The sequence below is a fragment of the Ambystoma mexicanum genome, chromosome 12, assembly GCF_040938575.1.
Source record: "Ambystoma mexicanum isolate Mex_15411 chromosome 12, UKY_AmexF1_1, whole genome shotgun sequence".
Classification (NCBI taxonomy): domain Eukaryota; kingdom Metazoa; phylum Chordata; class Amphibia; order Caudata; family Ambystomatidae; genus Ambystoma; species Ambystoma mexicanum.
Window position 1 is genome coordinate 603474514 of NC_090936.1, and position 17824 is coordinate 603492337.

The 17824-nt window shown below is 44.8% G+C and overlaps 1 protein-coding gene across 11 annotated transcripts in view; it reads right to left on the reverse strand.

Moving 5' to 3' along the window:
* Positions 1-17824, reverse strand: part of SLC43A3 (solute carrier family 43 member 3) — a 918364-nt gene that overhangs the window by 240378 nt on the left and 660162 nt on the right. The window lies entirely within an intron of this gene.

Sequence of the window (17824 nt, forward strand, 5' to 3'; positions counted from 1 at the left end):
ATATAAGTAGTAGGATATATCACTTCACTACGTGCACACAAAAAATAGAAAATAAAAGAAATAGTCTTCAGATTATACCCCTCACCTAAAAACAACCCATGGAAAACTATTGTCTGTGCGCATACTGGCATGGAGATGCAGATTTCATCAAAGTGCTTGGGGTAGCAGAAGCGGCATTACACACCTGACCTACAAGAATTGCCATCACATACCCTGATAAAATAAACTTGTGAGGTACACACTTGTTAGTGTGAGACACTAACAAGTGTGTACTTCACAAGTTATTTTATAACTCAGAAACCCGTGGGGACACCTAAAACCTAAGCGCAAGGCTCAATCGAAAAAAAAAACAACCTCTGTAACAATCAGACTGACTGGTGAATATCGATCTCTACTGAGCCATGCAGCCACTGACCCCCAATTAAATGTGGACAGGTCCGTTACAAAGAATACCTAACAAACTAAACCAGGGGTTAAGCGCACAAACAAACTACTGACCCAAAACAAGAAAATATATGAACTATAGTGTGTCTACATATCGTATGCAGTTGTTGGGAGGCAGATGAATAAACTCATTCATAGCTTCAGCTCTCCACCGAACCGATACCTCACAGCTGAGAAATGTTACTCACTGTGGCAACACTACTGCCCTTATCCCATGCAGGTACAGTAAGACAGACCATTTAGGCTGAAGATGGCAAAAGCAGAAACTAACGTTGTAACAGTAACAAGTGCATGGATTAGACATGAAGCACACATGCACCCCACACGAAGAAACGCAAACACTGGGTAAAATATGCTTTTATACATGAAGAGTATTAACATAGCATCCACAAGACATGAAGAAAACTAACAGAACCAATGTACAAGTTATATGTGTTAGGCAGAAACCTGTGCAGTTCCCTCTGGGACCACTGCAAAAGATTTAAGACTACAGGTGTTTGGCAGTAAACCCACTTGGTAGCAGTCTGTACCACACAGATTCACTTGGTAGCTGTGGCTGAGCAGTCAGGGCTTAAACCATAGGCTACGCCCCTTCTTTGTAACTTTGAACATTCTGTTAGCTTGATAAATCTTGAATCTGTGCATTTTGCCACTACGTGACTTGCTACTTTTGTTGTTGCTAGCGTGTAACATCTTGTACTTAGATTTGACAACATTTGACAACATTACTTAAAATTGTTGTTGAAATTGAATTTGTGCAACTGAGCATTTCAGCAAGCTCAGCACCATTCTACAACAAACCGCTTGTAACGCCCATACTTGTTTGGATTATGTGGATTGTGTGCTAAAGTGTGCTTGACTGCTGCACTATCCGCTTACTTACCTGCAATTACCTTGAACTACAAGTCCCAGCAGCACTAGCGCTGCTGAAAAAGAAACATCAGGCGCTTCAGCGCCGGCGCTTCTGAGACGGTGCCGGTCTACGCCGGTCCACGGCGGACATCGGCCATCGGCCCGACACTCTGCTCCGCAATCAATAAACAAAGGTAAAAGATGGGATTTCCAAATTTATTGCCCCTACTCAGTGATGCAAAGCGCCTAGAGAATGAACAACTTGTCAAGCGCTACATCAACTCTAGGGAAGTGCCGCACCCTGATGCTGCACCACCCTTAAGTCGTAGTGGGACTGCGATCTTAGAACAACCGAAGACTCCCTCTAAACCAGAGGTTCTTAAAATAGCATTACTTAATACGAGGTCTCTTAACAAACATGCCCAAAACGTTCACGATTATATCCTTGAAGAGGAACTAGATATCCTCTTCCTTACTGAGACCTGGCTACAAGAACCTACCGGTCCGACCATTAGTACAGCTGTCCCACCCAATTTTACTATCCACTTTGAAAACAGAGCAATAGGAAAGGGAGGCGGAGTCGCCATAATAGTCAGACAAGACATACATCTTTTCACCTCTCCCACTCAATGCCCGGGGTGCGAAGTTCTCCATCTCAAATTCACCCCCTCTCAAAACAATTGTATCAATTTTATTGTAATCTACAGACCCCCATCACTCACATCGGACTTTAATGACGACCTTTGCCATATTCTTAACAATCTCAAAGGAAAGAACTCAGGCACACTCCTCCTGGGCGACCTAAATAGATGGAGGGGAAACCCCATCGACAAAGAGGCCATTAGCCTAGAAAAAAACCTCTCCAACATCAGTTACTCGATCGCCAACAATGGTCCTACCATCAATTCAAACAACCAACTTGATTGGATTATTACCAACAATATAGACCTCACAGTTACAAACACACAGCCCTGTATCTGGAGCGATCACTATAAAATCGAAGCCACCCTATCCCTGTCATTTGAAAAAACTCACCTTGACAACACACCCAAAACTATCCAGAGCAGAAACCTCAAGAGAATCACGCCAGATATTCTCTCGCAGGGGATCTCATACATCATGGATAACACCACTGATGGTGATCCCTGTGACATTATTACCACCTATAATAACCACTTCCAAGAGCTTCTAGATAAGAATGCCCCGCTGAAAAACAAACAAGTGCGCCCCAACCCCAACCACCAAAGTTGGTACACCGTGGAACTAGGCACCCTTAAGATAGCCAAAAGGAAACTCGAAAGACAGTGGCTTAAAACCCCCACAGAACTTAATAAAGACAAATGGAAGAAATCTGATATCCCGTATAGAAATAAAGTAATTGAAACAAAGAAAAACTATTATAATGAGCAAATTACAGGTGCATCCAACTCCACAGGAAAGCTGTTCCAAATTCTAAAAACTTTTGAAAAGCCGCCTACTCTCACCCCTCCCTTCCAGCCAACTATGTTGGATTGTGAAAAAGTTCAAACTGCATTCGCACAAAAAATCTTAAAAGCTAGAGACACCATCTTAAATTGCAATATCATTGACACCACACTGACTTTTAACAAAGCTGACCCTGAAATTAAAGCATCCAAATTTCAATTCACACCAATAACACCAGAAATCATGTCAGACACTCTCTCCAACATGAATTGCACTTCATGCCCTGAAAATATACTGCCCCCCAAATTCATCCTAGATAACGCAGGCATTTTTTCACCTTTTCTCTGCCGTATGGCAAACTCGTCTTTTAGAGACCTGACTGTTCCCACCAGTCTAAAAACAGTAACAGTCACACCATTGGTTAAAAAGCCTGGCCTTGACCAGCAAAACCCGGCCAACCTTCGACCCATTACGAATTGCAACTTCTTGTTGAAAATTCTTGATAAAATAGCCACGCACCAACTCCAAGAATACGTAGACAAGCACGACTTGCTACACCCCCAGCAATCAGGATTTAGAAGTGCACACAGCACGGAATCAGCATTACTCGACCTTCAGTCTAAAATGCTGGAAATCCTTGATAAAGGAAAGGCCGGCCTGCTCATACTATTGGACCTCTCGGCGGCATTTGATTTATTAGATCATGGAAAGCTCAGTGAGGCCCTGGGAAAAGCAGGAAACTGTGCCGAGGAAGCCATCGAGTGGATGTCCTCCTTTCTGGAGGACAGAAAATCTAAAATCACCTGGGGTGGATATTCCTCTAGTACGAACCCTGTGGATTGCGGCGTCCCACAAGGCGCCAGCTACTCCCCTCTCCTATTTAATCTATATATTCGCTGCCTCTGCGCCCTTCTCTCACAGTTGGGAATTTACTTTACCAACTTCGCAGATGATACACAACTGATTATAGAACTCAGCGGAGACCACACTACAGACAACAACAGGCTGTCAGCTATCTATAATACCATAGAAAGCTGGATGAAGACCCACTGGATGTGTCTGAATGGTTCAAAAACAGAACTTATGACATTTGGATCTAAAAAAGCCTTATCCAATCTAGGCCCAGTCTATTCGTCATTCAATATCAAGGACACCAACATTGTGGTATCAAGTAAAGTGAAAACACTTGGCATATACCTGCAATCCTCACTAGGAGCAGATGCACAGGTCTCATACCTTAAAAAGAACCGCCAATACTACCAGAGATTACTACGCCGCATTAGGCCATATCTGAATGCCAAAAATAGCGTCACCATTGCTAGAGCCACGATTCTGTCCCGACTGGACTATGGGAACGCGTTGATGTTTGGTTCAAGTAACTCCTGCATTAAACAATGCCAGATAATCCAGAACAACGCTGTTAGAACTATCACCGTGAAATCTAAGCGCGAGCACATCACCCACGACCGAACAGGCCTCCACTGGCTCGCCATAGAGGAGCGTATTAAATTCAAATCGCTGACACTTGTCCACCGCTGTCTATTCGGTACGGCCCCAGCATACCTTAAAAGGGAATTTCACTGGTATGAACCAAGCCATTGCCTAAGATCAGCCAAAAAAGGGTTTCTTAAAGTTAGCCATACCAGAGTCAAAGCTACCGGACTTGGGAGAGTTTTTCCCACCAAAGCCATTGCACTCTGGAACGAGCTTCCAGATAACCTCAGACTGGAAAGCAGTTACTCCCTATTTAGGAAGCAGCTGAAAACGTTACTTTTCCGGTAATTCGTTATTTATTCAGCCTGGACTCCCTTGAGTCCTCCTCTTTTTTTTTATGTAGTCCTGTGACCTCTGTCTTTTTTTGTGTTCTTGTCACACCCTGATGCTTGCGAGCTTCGGCGCGTTATAAATACATAAATAAAATAAAAAGTCAGACTTCCCTCAAGAATAGTTAGGCAATATACAGAGTATTCACAATAGGTCAAGAGAACACAATAGAAGAAGTAAACACTGACCAGGGCTTGGTGTAAAAGAGATATACTTATTTATTTAAAACCACATCAAGAAAAACACACAGGCACTGACAGTAAGCAATTCAAAAACACTGTCACTAAAAGATATACACTCCCTTAAAAGAATATTAGACAAGTCTTAAGTAAAGCCCCACTTATTTTCAGACAGCGGTGAGCGCTTAACGTAGATTGTACTCTAATAATTCAGTTTAAAAAGGGAGAGAAAAGCAGAGAATAAATTGAAACAGATCCCAACACTTTTTCACGAACACAACAAGAGAGGAAGGCAAAGTAACACCGTGAATTCAGAGTCAGTAGGCCGGATCCGCTTTAGGAGGATCAAAACGAAATGTGTCCAAGGTCACACAGTTGCAGTGCACAAGAGTCTTGTAACGGTTCAAAAAGGAGTTGGACCAAAGAAAGGGACCAGTTAGAGGGTCAAGGCGGCCAGCCCAGTCCAGAAGGTTAAGGGGTTATTATTACCTTGTAGCAATCTTTAGAAAGGGAGGCCTGGCGGACACGGTACCTTAAAGTGGTGAGAATACTCCAGCGGGGGCAGTTGTTCCCGGCAGCGGATGCAGGTCGGTGCTTCATCCGGGGGAAGAGAGGATCTCGTCGGGGAGGCAGACAGGAGTCCGTTGCACTGCCAGGGAAGAAACCAGCCGCGGAGTTTCTCAGGTACAAGGAGCGGTCCGTTGATTCGCGGTTCAGTGGTAAGTGGCTATCCGGCTGCCGGGGTGCTTGGCACGGGCAGTTCGACCACAAACTGGTCTGGGGTGCGAAGAAAAGAAGGTAAACTGGTTGTGCCCACCAGTCAGGGGAAGAAGCCTCTCCAGCCGGGAGATCTTCTCTGTCGTCGGGAAGTGGTGAGTCGGTTCCGCAGGGCTCCAACGGTGGTGTCGTCGTGGTTGGTTGGCTCAGCTTCTCCCTCGTGGGATTCTCAGGTCCTGTGGCGACTTCTGAAGTTCCAGTCCCAAAAGCCCTGCTTTTATGCAGCATACCCCCATTCACTCAGACTAGCTGTTAATCAAACATGCTAAGTGGTGAGCCGGCCGGCTCACCACTTGGGCCAATCACACAAGAGTGCGACTTGACTTACCAAGGTAACTCAGTCCAGGGTGTCTAAACCCCCTCCAACACCCCCTGTGGTACCCAGACAGAGTGGCACCACTTTTGGAGGCTTCTGTGGAGAAGCCCACCAAAAAGTGGAACAAAGGGCTCGACTTGGGTTGGAGTCACAGAAGAGAACACAAACGCCATTTTAGAATCGAGTCCTGGCACAATATACCAACCGGTGAATTAATATTAATTAAATAAACCAGCGGTGTGTTCGAGGCTATGAGAATTAAATAATTAAAGTTGGTAGCCTCGAACAATGGGAAAATCCCATAGGGACATATTCGTGGTCGAATATGAAAAGTAGTATCCACTGCCACCAGCCAAAACTCGATCAGGGGGGACGGAGATGTGCCCCCTCGACTAACAGACCCCGGGGCAATCGAATTGCCCCGACCAGTACGTCCACAATATGATGGTTGGTACTGGTTTCTGTTAATAATTTGGGACTAGTAAAGCCAATGGTGACTTTACATGCCCTGGGAGACAGTAGTCAGTCCCAGAGTATGGAGTCTATGGTGGGGTGTCACTATGACACCCCTGTGTTACTGCACGGAGGGTGCTGTGTAACGCACATAGTAAAAACACATGAGACCCTATGGAGTAAAGGACCCCATAGCCCATAAAACACATTAACAGTCAAAGGAACACCATAAATCATGTCCAAGAGTGGGAGAAAAAGAGTCTCACTCTTGGCAGGAGAAAAAAAAAAACTCCAGAAATACAGCAAATCTGCTGGGGGACTCACTAGGTTAGGAAATTCAGCCTAAGGAGAGAATTCTCCCTAACAATATGCAACACCAATAACACAAGAGTATAGCTCACGAACACAGAAAGGAGAGTAATTGGGCAGCCATCTTCTTTAAAATGGAAGCTGCAGCATGCTTTAAAGTAAATGAAAGGCCTCAAGAATTCAAGAGAACTCAAAATGCTAAATCCACAAAATACTGATCTGCGCAGAGCTTAGACAGTAGCTAGCGACAGAAGCCAAGGTTACCATGAATAAGGGAGAATAGGGAACGGCAGAGCAAAGGTACGAGATAACAATTCTCAAGAAGCAAGCAATATATTCTCAGATTAATCAAGAGCACAACCAGTCTTTGTTAGCCAAGTGCAAGGACACAGTAAGCCAAAATGCTCCATGAAGGATAACTCAAGGGTGTGCCCGGTGGCGACAGAAAACACAGCACACATGGTATTATTAGCAAAAACTTTAATACATGGGAGGTAATTCGATTTCATGCATGGCCTCATTACCATAATTGGAAGACAGTGTCTATTCATTAGAGGTGAACACAGATAGGACATCTGCCATACTCCCTACATGTACACACACAGACACGAGACACTGCACAAGGCCAAGTACTAGGAATCAGGGATGGTATCTTGTTTAATGAACAATAAACAGTGCATGGGCCTCTCTCCCCTTACTATCCATCTGGCTCATGTCCTGATGACTTGTCAAGAGCCCAAGGTTGTGCAGCAAGAAATCAAACAATTAGAAACCCCAATGGTATGCCCAATGAAATAGCTTGCCAACCAGTCACTTGGTGTAGGGATGCTGTATTTTGACCTTTATCAAAATAGAGGTGGTCATAGGTGGAGGCATCAGATAGTTGTAACCCAATAGAATGCTCAACAATTATAGCATCTATGGGCCTCATTACAAGTGAGACGGTCTGGTAGCAACGCTGGAAATAATGCCGGTACGACTGGCTCCAGCACTGTTACCAGACCGGCTCACTCGAAGTCTGTCGGTTGGGGCAGTGAATTACCGGCAGGCCTGACCTGCCGGTAGTTAAGGCTCCTACCGGCAGATAATTCACTAAAGCCGCAGCAATGTTAACAACGGTGCCAGGCTTCAGTGTTTCCCATGGAGTACTTTGGGACTCCATGGGAATGGGAACTTGCCGTTACTCCGCTGCCTGTAATATTCCAGTAATACTGGGGTATCGGGAGGTGGAAACAGTAAGCAGAGAACGCTGGTGGCTTATGGTAATCTAGGAATGACCCCATATATGTAGTCACCACCACTAACCAATCCCTGTTCTCTGTAGGTTTTTATAACCAAGATGATGTTCTGATGCAGTGATGACGACTTTGTAGTATTTAACCAATTGTTTTCTATGTATCCTGAGAGAAACACGGTTTTTATGCCTGCATGTTGTGCCTACCTTATTTGGATGATAATAAAGTTGGATTTTGCCTTGCACTTTGTCTATTTCGTCTTTGAGTCTAGTTAGGATTGACTCAGGGTTCTCTAGGTAATTTGGAACTTTCCTGGGCTGTCTTAACACAGTCATGATATGCCTGGGGAACACCCAGCAGAACTATGATAAGCGCGTAGCTGTGCCTTCTTATTCCAGTCCAGCGTCATATGGCCAGTTACTGCCATCTCATGTCATTGAATTCCAGGCACGGCAGGCACAGCTATAATATGCATTGTGCAGCCTTATATACCCAAGTAGTGCTATATTATGCCAGCCTAACAATTATCGTATGCAGGGAAAAGCCTCTCAATCCTAAGGGCTATTATCATATGCAAAGTGCACCCTCAATGAGCAAAGCACTGCCATTTCTGGCTATAAAATCCTGATAAACCAGGTCTAGTCATATGTGATGTACAGCCTTATGTGCTCAGGTTATTTTTGATCATATGTCAAATGTATGCTCATTTTCCCAGGCACTGCTTTGTGCCAGTGGACCAGCCATGCACCCAGCACTGGTAGACTTAACAAGGGCCCGGCAGTCAAGACTGTCGGAGAGAGTATGGAATAAATAGGGTGTGATGGAGGGTGCAGTTGAGGGGGTAGTGACATGGGGGGGGCATATTTTCAGTGCGATGATGGTGCATTTTTGGGGTGAGGGATTCAGCTTGTTGGTTGACAAAATTAACTGAATCACTTTTAGGTGATCTCAATTTGAGCATTTCAAGAAAATACGACTACAGAGTAAAGTGATTTGACCAGGATCACAGTTTAGCAAAGTGGAGGAGACAGGATTTGATACCTGGTGTACTTGTTTCCCAGTCTCCTGTTTACTAACTAGACCAATTCTCCTGCCATCATATCTTTAGTTTTTACCTCAACATAACATGATTTCTGCATTACTTTCTTTCATGAGCATGACCAAATGTTTATGTTTAATAAAGGGATTTGCTAAGCACCAAACCACATTCTAAATTGACCTGAAAAATAAAAAAGTTATCAAAATCTGCTAGGTCAAAACAAATGTGATGTATGCTCTTGTTTTATGTACAGTGATTGATAACAACCTTTCACATCTTTGCACTATTAGCTGATAATATTGTTATCCAAATGATGTTATTCAATTTCTCAGTATTGTAAGGACGAAAGGCTATGTTGGAATTCAATCCCTTGATGACTCTGCAGAATGAACTCAATTACAGGCTGCGAGCACTTATTTTCCTGAACAATCTCCAGCCCTCTCTACAAAATGTACGAAGAATGTAAGTTCTGAAACGTATAAAATTACACCGAAGCCAACTGCAAATTCAGATCACACGCACACACACACAAACAAATTATCCAGACCACATGGAGCTCCCGGCACAATAATTCTAAAGATGGAAAGGCAAGTGCCGTTGTGAAAAATGCTTAATTTCCTTGTCAAGCGATAATGCCCACAATTCTGCAGGAACGTTTTGTGGCTTCCATTGAGCAAGCAAATGAAGAACGTGAAAAGGTAAACGAGACTGCACGTGTAAATACTGCCCACAAAAAGTTATTTAGTTTAGGTCAATAGTGCTTTCACAGATATGCCACTTTAAGGACTCGAAGTGTGAAGGCCAACAGACCAAGGACAGTGCTAGGGGTACCAAGTCATGGTGCCACCCCCTTAATTGATGTGACCCTCTCAGTCCCATACCATAAAGTTAACCTAAAAAAAAAGCACTTCATAATGCAAATTTAGTCTTTGCATTTGCAAAGAATCTGCAAATATTTCGATTCTTTGCAAATGGTCTGATGGTGTTCCCAATATCTTTCATAGGGGTGCAAATGGACAAGGGCAGCAGTGCCCTGCATGGTCTAATGTACTGCCCTAGTAAAGACATCAGGAACATGTCTCCAGATATCATGGCATGTAATTCCCTGACGGGGCACTGGAAATCCAGCCTGTGCAGGGTAACAAATGCATCATCACCCCCTCCATATTCGAGTCTGTCTCAGGCTGGAGTCAGAATGCCGACCCTACACCTTGTTTGATGCAAAGCAGGCAGAAAGAGGGGTGAAGGCTGATGACCCCTGACCTGCGATGTGAAGGCTGTGCCTCCATGGGCTTGCAGTCCTGTGGAGAAGAGATCACTGCTGGTGCCCATAGGTAAAACGTCACGTGTGTGTGCTTGATATATGGGATACATTACTTACCATAATCATATTTCTGATGCGTTTATCTGCTTAGATTCACATGCTTTGCATAGGACGACATCTAGTGGAAGCTGCAGAGTGTTGCACATTTATTTTTCGAAGTTCAAAAAGGAACTTCGACAGGGTGTGTCTGTAATACTATGCCTAGTGTGACGTACCCTGTACCGATGATGCCTCACGCATCAAGGCCCTATTTGTTTTTCTGACAAGAGGGAGTGTAAATTGTAAGCGTGGAGTGTAGGGAGTGACCATGAGGCGTGAAAGATCCATGTTTTTCCCAAGAGCATTCAACTCCCAGAGGGGAGGACGGGCGGTGCATGTGAATCTAAGCAGATACAAGCATTAGAAATACGATTACTGTGAGAAATGTATCTCTTTTCAGGTTTGTGGACCTGCTTAAAATCACATGCTTTGCATAGATTAGCAAGCAGTACTTGTAGAAGGAGGTAGGTTGTTTGAAGGTAGCGCTGCAAAAAGAGGTTTCAACATTGCTTGTCCCACCTGTGTGTCACCTTTGTAATGTGTGTCTAGACAGTAATGTTGGGTGAAAGCGTGTATGGAACTACAAGTGGCAGCCTTGCAAATGGCATCCAGGGGCACATTTGCCATGAAGGCTAGAATTGCTCCTGTGCCGCGAGTGGAGTGTGCTCTAGGCTTAAATGTCAACGTTCTCTTAACAAGAGAATAACAAAGTTGTATGCAGTTGACAATCCATTTAGTAATTGCTGCCTTAGAGATAGGGTCCCCTTCTCTTCCAGTTGTTATAGCTACAATAAAAGAGTCTGTTTTTCTTATAGGGTTTGTCTTTTGAAGGTAGAACATGATAGCTCTGTGTACATCTAGTGTATGAAGGCTTTTTTCTGCTGATGCATTTGTTAGGTTTTGGAAAAAACACAGGTAGTTCTATAGTTCGATTTTCATGAAATATAGATATAAATTTAGTTGAAAATAGAAACGGAGTGTCCTTGTGTATAACTACAAAGGGGTCTTGTACTGACAGAGCCTGTAGTTTGCTGTCCCTTCTAACAGAGGTAATGGCTATACGAAAGTCATATGTTGAAGGCTGGCCTTGTGCATAGGCTCGAAGAGTGCTCCCATGAGCCCTGTGAGTACGATATTGAGGTCCCAGCTGGGAGTATGATTTATTTATTTATACATTTATCACAGTGCATGAAGCCCATGGGCATCTAGGGGCTAGTACCAACGTAATAGACGGGGAAGGGGGAGGGAGGGTGTGAGGGAGACTGTCAATTCAAAAGGTAAGTCTTGAACTGCTTTCTGAAGGCACTGTAGGATGGTTCGTCTTGTAGGTGGGCGTTATAAAACTGGGGGAGTAATAGTTTTTAACACCCTCCATGAAGGCTTTGACAACTGGCACATTCCACCACAAAACTTTGCTTTGAGATGTGGTGTAAGCAGATTGGGCCGCCAGGTGTACTTTAAGTGAGTTAAGGACTAATCCTTAGTCCAGTAGCTATAGAAGGCAGTGGACTGTTAGATGGAGAACAGTCAGTTGGATTGAGAGACTGCGTTTTGCGCCATAACACAAATCTCTTCCACTTGTTAAAGTAGTAGTGCTGTGTGTTAGGCATATGTGCTTCTTTGAGTATTTCTATGCACCTTTGGTCTAGGTTTAGGTGACTAAAATTCCATGACCTCAGGAGCTAAGTTGCCAAGTTCAGCTTCTGAGGGTATGGGTGTAGCGTTGTCCCCTGATCCTGAGTTAACAGATTGTCTGGACAAGGTAGTTTCATGGGAGGAAACGGGGACATCATTTGAAGGTGGGAGAACCAGGTCTACTGCACCCACATGGGAGCTATTAGGATAAGAGTTACTTGTTCCCAGTGTAGCTTGTGGACTATTTTGTTGAGAAGTGTTGGAGGTGGCAGGGGGAAGCGTACAAACATTTCCATCCATGACAAATTCATCAGAACTGCATTCCCTTTGGACCTTTTCTTGGGAAATCTGGACACGTAATCTTTGCATTGTGTGTTCGATAGGGTTGCAAAGAGGTCTATTTCTGGTGACCCCCAGCTTGAGAAGACGTCTAGCACGTCTGTGTTTAGTTGCCACTCGTTCTCCGATGGTGGCATTGTACTCCTGCTTAACACGTCTGCAAGAGAATTGAGTTCCTCTGGAACATGCTGTGCCACTAGAAACATGTTGTGGTGTAGTGTCCACAGCCAGATGTTCTGGGCTAGTTTGGACAGCCCTGGAGAGTGTGTTACACCCTCTGTTTTGTTTGTATAAAACATGACTGTGGTACGTGTGTAAGGACTAGGACTGTTTTTGTTTGCTAACTGAGTCTTGAAGGCTTGAAGTGCTATAAGGACTGCTAGCAGTTCCAGAAGGTTTATGTATTTTTGGTTAGCGCCTGTGTCCACACCCCTGTGAGCAGTGTGGTGGAGGAAGTGAGCTTCCCACCCTGTCATTGATGCGTGTTGTAAGAGTGGCCTCGATCGCTGGTTTGTTGAAAGGCTTTCCCTTTAGCAGATTGCTTCAGGTCCACCACTGCATCGATTGAACCAGCGGCTGTGAAACCACCAGTAGATCGTCCCACAACCCTCCTGCTTGCGACCATTGTTTCGCTAGCCCATCCTGCATTGGTTGCATGCGCAGTGTGGCGCGTGGCACCAGGTAGTTGCAGGAAGCCATCATTCCTAGCAGGCGCATTGCCTTTTGTACTGTCACCTGACGACCGGCTACATACTGATGTGTTTGAAACAGCATATTTTGAACCCTCTCTTTACAGGGGAAAACTAGCCCAGTGTTTGTTTTGATTAGTGCCCCAGAAACTGCTTTACTTGGCTGAGCACCAGGCTTGACTTCTTTTCGTTTATGGAGAAGCCCAATTGGAACATCAGATTGATAGTTTGTTGTGTGTTTTGTAGGCACCTCAGGGGTGTGCCCCGGTAATTAGCCATTCGTCTATGTAAGGGTATGCTGGAATGGACTGCCTGCGCAAATGGGTGGCTACCACTGCTAGGACCTTTGTGAACACCCTGGTTGCTGATGCAATGGTGAATGGTAGCCTTTTGAATTGGTAATGCTTGTTCCCCAATTTGCACTTAAGCTATTTTTTGTGCACAGGCAACATTGAAATTTGAAAGTATGCATCTTCTATGTCCAATGTTGCCATGTAATCCCCTAGTTTCAGTAGTGGGATTACTTCTTGCAACGTTGCCATCTGATTTTTTGGGGCTTGACATATGTGTTTGCAGGGCACAGATCCAGCACTGGTTGCATAGTTCGATCTTTCTTTGGAACAAGGAAGTACACTGAATAGATACCTTGATTCTCCTGCAGAAATGGCACCAGTTTGATTGCTCCCTTTTGGAGCAGTATTTAGATTTCTTCTTGCAGGATCTTGAAATGTTCTGATGACATTTTTCTTACTGGAGATGGATGGTGATGAGGTTTTTCGATGAACTCCATGGAGTATCCCTTGGCTACTGTGTCGCATACCCAGCAGTCTGAAGTCATTCCCTCCCATTGCTGGACAAAGAGTGGTATGCAACCCCCGACTGGGGACGCATGGGAGGGAATGTGAATCAGCCCATCATTTGGTGGCAGGGGTTGCTGTGCCACTAGAAGACGCAACCCTGCCTCACCCTCTTCCACAGTGAAACCCTTGCTGCTGGTATTGGTGGGACGATTCACCCTGGGGGCTGTAGAAAGAGGCACCAGATGTTGCCACACCAGGTTGGTTCAATCTGCTGAAGCCTTGTGCATGGAAATTCCAGCACATATTGAACACTCCCTTTTGTATGAAGGATTTGCTTGAAATCTGACCTAGAGTTTTAATGGTCTCGTGTTCTTTCTTGGTAGTTTCCAGCTGTTCATCTACAGCTTTACCAAGAAGGCCTGTGTTTCCGGCTTGAAGCCTGAGTCTCTAAGCCACAAGCACCTTTTTAGGAGAGTTCCCTCTGCAATTACTCTTTCTGAGGTGTCAGCAGAGTCTAGAACTTTCTTTAGAATATTTTGTGATGCTTGTTTCTCCTCTGTGGCACTTTAAGCAGGTGTTATCATGTAGACTCCAGGACGGAGTCTGGATGTTTAATGGCATCATCCCACTGGGTACTGTTATAGCTGGCGAGCAGCGTAGTATTGCTGGCTATTCTGGTTATGAATGCCCCAGAGGTAGTAATATTCTTGCCTATCTTGTAGAGCATTTTACATTCTTTGTTCGGAGGTGCCTCAGAGGTGGAGAGTGGAACACCAGTTCTCTTCCTGATGGTAGTGAGCACTAGAGAATCCAGCTTTGTGTGTCCTCTGATATAGAGATGATCGGATGGCGATGGCTTAAAGATCTTCTCCACCCGTGGGTTGACTGCCCTAGTGAGTGAGGGGGACGAAAGAGATGGAGACCCTCTTTTTGATGGATTGAAGTAGGGGAATGGCCTGACTGATGGGCTTTTTCTCATTGAGGACATCCGCGACAAAGTCAGTTCCGTTAGGACTTGTCTCCTCCGTCCGTATTCTGAAATGGTGAGATGCTTTCTTGAGCAACTCATATAGCAGTTTGTCTGCTATGGGTGAAGTATGACTGCTCTCGACTGCTGAGATGTCATTTAGATCTATAAAGGTAAGATCCGGGTCATCCTGGTCTTGTAGATAGGTGTCATCACCATCTTGGTTGGAATCATCCTGATCGATGACACAAATGTCATGGTCTGCTCGGTCCGACTGCAGGTCACCTTGTTGAGAATCTTGAGAAGCCTCCCGGGGCATGATAGTAGGATGAGGAGTGGGTGATGGCGGTGTTGGGGTTATGAAGGTCGCCGTGGGGGTTGCTCCACAGGTTTTTGTGGAGTAGGCAACTTGCTCATCAAGTGGACAAAACAGGGGATGGTGCCCATGGTTTCCTCAAATTGTACCTGAGTCCATGCCCCAGTAAATGGGGTTTCTTCAAGGGGGACCTTTGTCACCTCAGTGCTTGCCCTGGGGGTCTTTGATTGGCCTACTAGGACAGTCAGTCCTAGGGGTATCCTTGAGGCTTTCCCTTGGACGCGTTTTGTGAAAGGTAGATGAACGAGATGAACATCCTTCCTTATAGCCTTCAGAGACACCAGGAGTCTGTTTACTATTGGCATGAGGCTCCTTGAGATGTTTATCTCATATAGAATTAGATTTATGTCTCTTCGACGACTGTTTCAGCATCCGTGCCTCATCTGTCGAACAGTGTTTGTGCATGCCTATTGCTGCAGTACCTTCATGAACCCCTTGTGGTAGGCACGTAGGCGGAACCACAGCGGGCTTTTATCGACAGTGGATCAGTAGTTCGAGAGATGCCTGCCACCGGCGTGCAGCCTTCTGTTAATAGTTCAGTCGAGGAACATCTTTGGGGTGTGTGTTTCTGTGTAGGCGTGTGTGCGTGTATACCATTGTCACCAGAGACCTTACTCATAGCAGCACGCTGCGACTGCCCTTTGAGGATGGGGACAGGTGTGCAGGAACTGGAGTGTACCACAGTTATGGCCTTAAGTGCGCAATCAGGGTCTCGGCTGCCTCGGCCTTCGTGATCTGATTCGAAGATCGCTGCAGCAGTCTCTGAGTCTGCCATCATGGCATGTGATGCCCACCGTTTTGTTTGCCACTCCTTAAGGGTTTTTGGCCTAAAGATTTTGCACGATGCGCAGTGGGACTCTAAGGGAAGGAAGTGGTTACACATTCTGTGTGTCTTTCTATGGAAACCTCTGATTGCACTTGGGGCAACATTTTTACAGAGTACATTCAATAATGGAAGGTGGACAAAGAGACAGCAAGACAAAGGAAGTAGGGGAAGGGAATGGGGGCAGGAATTCTCCATAAAAAAAGCATCAGTCCCTCCCCGCTCTCTCTACTGCTAGGCCGAAGCCAGGTGTAGGCCGAAGCCCGTTGTAGAAACGAGCATCTCGATGTCCGGAATCAGGCGCCGAGATGGTTCCCAAGGTCAGCCGTCGAGAAGGTGCGTTGATCGGTAACCAGCAGTCGAAATTCAATGGAATTAACTCTGAAGTAGCTTTGCTACAGGACTCTGCAATAATACAACTGTCCACGATGGTGGAAAAAATAATCTGTGGGACTTCGAAGCATGAGGGATCATGAGTACAGGGTATGGCACACTAGGAATAGTATTACAGACATGTCCTGTCGACGTCCCCTTTCAAACTTCGGAAAAACTTCATGTGCAATACTCCACAGCTTCCACTAGATGTCAGCTAATGCAAAGCATGTGATTCTAAACAGATCTACAAGCCTCAGAATATACATATATATATATATATATATATACAGAGAGAGAGAGAGAGAGAGAGAGAGAGAGAGAGAGACTGCTTATGTGGAAGTGTTGTAATGGTGTGTGAATGTATGATGTGAGCGCATGTGCATATATTTGTGAGTGTGTGTGTACATATACTCAAGTTGAATGAGATGATGGAGTCCGTACATGGGTGGCAGTGTGTGTGATAACGACTGACGATTGAATAGATTCTATTCACTTGTCACAGAGTCAGGGGGGAGGCTGATATATTATTGGAATAATTGGGAAAGACAACATGAGTGAGTTCTTTTATGTGCCATACTAGCCTAAATTGGTGCAGCCAGTCTGGACATGTTATCTTACTGTGGTATGGCTTTCATTTAGTGGCAAAAGTAACAGAAGTATATTCTTACATGGGGATACTGGTTTATATTGGCAGCGCCAGAATGAACATGTTTTCTTATAGTTTTATTACTGGCATTATGGGCAAAGCAAACAAGGGAACGTTCTTATATGGGAATACTTTCATGTATTGGTAAAGCCATCATGGACATATATGGGCACAGCCAGTATGAAATGTTTTTATTATGGCATATATTGTAGGGAAATGCACCGTAAAATGTGGGAGAAACGCTCCTGTGCACTGTTGGTGACATGGCAGCTATTGGATTTTTTTATGTGTTATCTAAAAAACAGATTGCAAACTGCGGCTTTTTACCCGATTTTTCACAGAAAGTGTACTGTAAAGTGCACCATTTTAACACAATACTTTAAAAATGTTTCTGGAAAGAACCTGCCTCGAATGCCCCTCCACCTTCCTCGCTTGGTCGCTCCCACATATTCGGGGGGATACATTTACTGCCCTCCATTACAAAAATGTCACCATCCTCTACTGGTACTAAGAGAATTACCAGCAGTAACGGCTGCTACCACTCGCTGACCCTAAATGACATCCAAGCAGCAAAGCTCTAAGTACAGGCTCAGGTCTTAAACAAAGCACAGGCCCACAGAACCTGCACAATGTTTCACACACTTTAAAAAGATCAAGCTTAGAAAAAAGATGTTACAGGCTCAGGATACAGAGATAAGAAAGTAGAGGCATCTCGCATGACACACATCATCTAGGCGGGTGGATATCTGTCAGACCTTTAAGACTGATGCTCCATCTTTGAGAGTAAAGTCAAAGTCCAAAGCTACACCAAATGGTAAAAAGTGTCTGATGAGAGATTCGGAACTGAACTGTGAATTCAGTGGGCAAGGTTACATCACGCAGCCATACAACGTTAAAACCACTTCCTCATCCCAAAAGCACAATCAACATGCACCACAAGCAGTGTCCTCCTGCGGTT